The sequence below is a fragment of the Anthonomus grandis genome, chromosome 1, assembly GCF_022605725.1.
Source record: "Anthonomus grandis grandis chromosome 1, icAntGran1.3, whole genome shotgun sequence".
Lineage (NCBI taxonomy): Eukaryota > Metazoa > Arthropoda > Insecta > Coleoptera > Curculionidae > Anthonomus > Anthonomus grandis.
In genome coordinates this window covers 49291557-49297556 of record NC_065546.1, presented here as the reverse complement: position 1 = coordinate 49297556, position 6000 = coordinate 49291557, and positions in this window count along the sequence as shown.

The following is a 6000-nucleotide window of genomic DNA, read 5'->3' as shown; positions in this document are numbered from 1 at the left end:
CTATTTCGCACCTTTTAACATTGTAATAACCTAAACAAAGCTATACTTATGGTGAAAACTATGTATAAGATAGAGATCGACATATTTTTAACATTTACATTCGAGTATTAAAGAAAAATGCCGCTTTAAAACCTTTAATACTTTTTGACGTTAAAAATATCTATTTAGAGACTATAAGATATTTTTATAAGCACGATTCAGTATTGAGTAAATGTAGATCCTTGTCCATTTATAAATATGCAAACATTAATTCGTAATCGAACATACGGTCCACAGAGCTACATTCAACAATAACAAAACGGTCCTTAACCACTATTATCAAATCAAGTAGTGTGCTGCGATGTGCTATTATTCTGGTAGGAAAAATAACAATTTGTTTTCAATCAAATCAAAGTAATATTGAAAGATGTCACATTTGCATTATTAACATTTAAAAAATCTATGTTAGAAATATTTGTATTTTCACTGTTACTATTGCCTGTAAGTAATATTTCACTTGAAATCATTAAAAATATAAAATTAGAATTTGACACACTAATAAAGAAATAACAATCATGGCTACTAACTAATAAAATAATGATTATATCCCTTTGAGGCCGGATTTATTTTTTTTTTAACTTTTGATGAAAATTTTTGTTTTGCTCAATTAATTAAAGATTATTTAATATGTTTTTAATATTAAATCTTTTTTTTTGCATATGAGTTAGTTACAATGAGGTGTGCACTGTAAGGACACTAGGCAGATTAAAAAAAAATTGGTAAAAACTAATTTTTTATTGCTAGAAAAATACATTGATTATAAAAAAATTATTTGGTATGATATTGACGGAAACACTTTTTCTTATATGAAAGGCACAGGGCAACATCACACCTTCCAGGTTCCGCCTTGGTACTACAAAAAGCACATCTTCCAGGCTTGCCATATAGAGGCATGTGGGAACAAGGGTCGTACCGAATTTCGTATGGTACAGTACATTTGAAATGATTCACCGTTGCTGATGGCCGACCCCTTTTCGGTAAACCTTGTTAAGCTCCCACAAGTCCTAGGCCCACTGAAAGTCGAAAAAGGTTTAGCGAAGGAATCCGTTCTTTTTTGATACAATATGAATGCATTTACTAAGGATAAATCTATGAAATAGAAAAAAAATTTATGCCACTACTTTTTCGACTTTCGGTCAACCTCATAAAGAGTTTTTAGCATGTCCGTCTTATCCACGTATCCCATATGCGTATTATATTTCTTTACTAGTTCAGGACAAGTAACATCTTTGGCGGAACCATCTTTTTTTTTGCGGGAAACCCATTGATTTTTGCATGGATCCAGATAATTAGTTAAAAAATGGCCTTTTTTCCATACATTTCAAAAATGTCAACCCATCGGTGCTAACTCTCCAATCGAATTCACCCCTTGTGAACTGCTTGTTATCTAGTAGATCTGCTGGTAGATTCTTTCAATCTTTTCTGACGGTACCGCAAGCTTAAATCAACTCAGTTTGCAGTTGTTTTTGCAGCTCGACCAAATTAAAATAATTGTCAAAATATATTTCGTACCCTTTTCCAACTAAGTCTCTCGTAAGGTCTCTAACAACTCTACCACCAAGAGACTTTTCGGTCATTTGACCTATTTTACCAGTGTAAATCTGAAATTGACATACGTATCCTGAATTTTCGGAACGAATCCAAACTTTATAGCCACGTTTTACTGGTTTCTTTGGCATATACTGTTTTAGGGAGCTTCGTCCTTTGAATCGGATCATCGACTCATTAATAGCTTGATGTTGACTTGGTTTCAAAGCATTTTTATATGTATCAGATAATACATCTAACAAAGGCCGTAATTTGTAAAGCTTATCAAAGTTTTGGTGATCACGGCCAGGCTGTACAGAGTTGTCGTTTAGGTGCAGGTTGGTTAACATTCATGAAAACCTGTCTCTTGACATTATTGGACTTATGAATGGATCTCTCATTTCCAATCGTGAGGACCAGTAATCCTTGTAGTTGGGTAGCTTTTCAAACGGAGGTAATAGTCATGCTGGGCGTAAATGCATGACTATTACCTCCGTTTCTTTGCAAGGCATATAAGTTAGTTTGAAAAGCTATGTGGTCTAACTGCTCAGGGAATATATGCAAAAACATGTCGGTAGGGGTTTCTATATCGTTGGGAATGTTTGGTCCTATTTCTTCTTCAAATTCTTAAAAATTTCGAACACAGTGTGAGTTGGAGTTAGTCCATATAGTTTTTTTGCGAATTTCCTGGGCTCGTATTAGTAACAAAGGTAGCTCATATGCAATAAGGTTTTTTCTAGTTGTTCTTCTCTTAGAGAAATTTACTGTAAACTCTGATATGGCTAAAAGTGCTTATCATGCTCTTGTGAGATATAAAATATTTTGTGTGAGTTGGAGTTAGTCCATATAGTTTTTTTGCGAATTTCCTGGGCTCGTATTAGTAACAAAGGTAGCTCATCCTCACTGCTCCATTCGGCTAAGTCAGCATCAGCGTCTTGGGACAAAGTATCATTCCCAAATATAATAGGCATATTTTCTATGCCAAACAAATCAATTGCTGGCGACGCCGCTGCCGTTGGGCCTACTATTTCTGCGTCCCCTTCAATCTCATCTTCACTAACATCTCCTAACTCGCTAATGTTGTCACAAGGAATTTCTTCCAAATAATCATACAGGTCATTGGAGTTGAAATTTATAAGCTTGTTATAAAATTTATCTGTAAATAAAAATAAAATCCTGTAAAAAAACCGTTAAAAAAATACTCATGAAATTTTGAGAAAATTATTTGCCTAAGAGACTGGTGTCACCGCCCTGAGCACACCATATATTTTCTATAAAACTAATACCTTTTTCTCAAAATTGCATTCTAGCGATAACATAAATATCATTCTAGATATTTTATTTCTAATATAAAAGCAAATCTTACAGGGAAACTTGTTACCACAACAATACCACGTGCGAACATTAATATGCAAACTGTCCAAATAATACTCGACTCTTATTGGCGCTTAAATTTAGAAGAGCGACACGCTTCCGCATACGTCATCAATGATATCTTCGCTGTAAGCACACCAGAACCGTCAATAAAAAATAATTTGTAAGTGTCCTCACCGCAGGCACACTAGCACACAAAGGGATATCTATTAATTAAAGCTTCCATAAGGAATGTAACGATATCGTTTAAATTTGCTTTATTCTCATGCCGAAACGCCACACAATATATGTGTGCTATAGTAATTAATCATGTGGTTTAACTCCATTATAAATACCACTCGTAGGAATATGGAATACATATGTGTGACTTTGTTACAAAGGACACTGGATAATGGACCAAACAGCGGTAATCTGATTATTGACTTTCTTTGTCATTTGCCAGACAACTAAATTATTCATGTTGCGTATTAGCAACTGCCGCATAGGACAATGATTTAAGACCTGTTTATATGCAGACGATTTTACTACATTAAAAATGATGAATCTTATTTTAATAATAAATGTGAATTATGTAGAAATTATATAGAGTTTTTCCTAATTGTAGTGGAAAAATTAAGGGTATTTAAATTAAAGCAATTGATTAAGAAAGAGTGAAAAGAGTGCTAAGCTTTTCCAACAAAATCAGTTTTTTTTATTAAAGGAAATTGAAAAGAATACACTTTATTATGTAACAACTTTTGACCAACTCTATAACTAATAATAATTATAACTATAACTAATATACATAACTAGTTCGTTACAGAGAAAAATCAAATGTAAAAAAATACTTTTCAGTTTAAAATTATATAATAAAAATTTTAATAATTTCAGACAAAAATGCAGTTGGAATTTTTATGAATTTTATTTCGGAAAGCTGTACCGGCAAAATATCAAATTCTTTAAATTATTTTCTGCGAAATAAATCATAAACCACTTTAAAAAAATAGTTTTTAATACCTAAAATGTTTAAACTTTTATTATCTTCAATAGAGGAGGTGTCCCCTCTAATCAGAAAAAAAATTTTAATTGAAATTCCAACAAAATTATAAAATGTTTCATATCCTCGCTGTTCATATCGTGAAACATATTGAACATTAAACTAATACACGCATATTGTAAATGATTTCAGAGGAAAGTATAATGCCCATCCAACTGAATCTGAATTAAACGTGGACAGTCCTATCTCATGTTACTGTGATATTGCAACTAAGCTAAACCAAGGTATTTCAAGCAAGTATAGACCAGAAGAATTTATAAACTAAATAAATGTGAAAGTTTTTTTTAATCGAACAAATTATTTGAAGGTCAGGAACACTTGTCTTAAAAGAGCAGTGATTGCTCCTCTGCACAAAGGTGGCGACCACAACAATCCATCTAAAAGGCTCATAGCTCTTTCCTGTAATGTTCAAAGTTGTCGAGAGATTGGTGAAGAAAAGAATGGTTTAATTTTCGAGCATGTTTGATTAAACCTGTTTAGTCCTAACCAGTTAAGATTCCAGGAAGGAAAATGCACAAGATATGCTATGTTTAGTCTTCTCGAGCTAATCTAAGACAGTCTCAATGAGGGTGATGATATTCTGTAAAGTATTCAAAGCATTTAATTGTGTGGATCATAGAATACTGGAGACACTGGAAAGGTATAACTTTTGAGGCTCACCCTTGGAATGGTTCAAAACACATTTGTCACGACGTGTTCCAAAGGTCAAGTTTGATAATTGTTCCTCACAGGAAGTCCAAGTTTCCGATAAAAGGCAGGGTGACGATGTTTGCTGATGATATAAGATGTATTTGACATATCTCAAAATTACTGTGAACACTGATCTCGAAACAATTAGGGAGTGCTTTGTTTTCTTTTCGTGTCTAAAACAAATGTGTTGAGTTTTTCAATAAGCCTATTTTAAGCCACCGTTCTAGTAACTGTTTGGATCTAACAATTCATTATGAATTTAAATTTCAAGACCATATTACCCCATATGCAATAAGGTTTTTTCTAGTTGTTCTTCTCTTAGAGTAATTTACTGTAAACTCTGATATAGCTAAAAGTGCTTATCATGCTCTTGTGAGATATAAAATATATTTTTGGGGCTCATACGCTTAATATAGATTTGACTCCCTGTTAATAATTCGAAAAAGAGCAAATTCTGTTTAATGCCAAGTATCGTGAGTCGTGCAGTCCACGTTTTACAAAAATATAACGCATTAACACTTTGTTCCTTATATATCTAGCAAGTTTAATAATCATATAACAGTCAATTATTTTGGTACTAGGTTCACCTACAGCTTCAGATTGCCAATACTAGTAAGCAAATAAAAAAGTCATCGGTTTGAATGGGTAACAAAATCTTTAACTACCTTCCTCTTGAAATTAGATCAATATAGACTATCCTGTCAGATTTAAGAAAACTTTAAAGACAATGTTGGTCTCAAAAGCTTGGTACACCCTGGACGACTACTTTAATGTTACTAGCTAAAATAAGCCTATTTTTCTTTTATTTAATTAGTGCATTTTATTTTTTTAAGTATTTTTTTTTTTAATTTTCAATGCATATTATACGCTAATTTTTTTACTCAGGAATGTCGTTCTGTACTCTGTAATATTTATATTTCATTAGGATTTATTTAGCTCATAGCAAGGTTTTGTCAACAACTCTGTCTGTGACAATAAAGCTAGTTTTTGAATTTGAATTTATAACAAAGTGTCCAGTAAATTTTCACTTTATTGTTGTTTTTGAGTAGAAGTAAGCTAAAAAAAAAGTAAATTGGGCAAGTAAGCTAAAAACCAGTTTTCTTAATTATTTCTTCAACATGTTTTTACTTCGTTGCAAATAAGAAATAAACTACCTTTTTTCAACCACATATATACCCTTTAGTTTATTCAATAATCGTTAATTGGTGCATCAAAAATTGAAATACTGTTCAATTGATATATAAATTAACATAAAGATCCGATAATAAAAACCAAACTAAAAATTGGTTTGGTTTGGTTTGTGATTTTAATGGCTTCTGCTACGAGGCAATCTG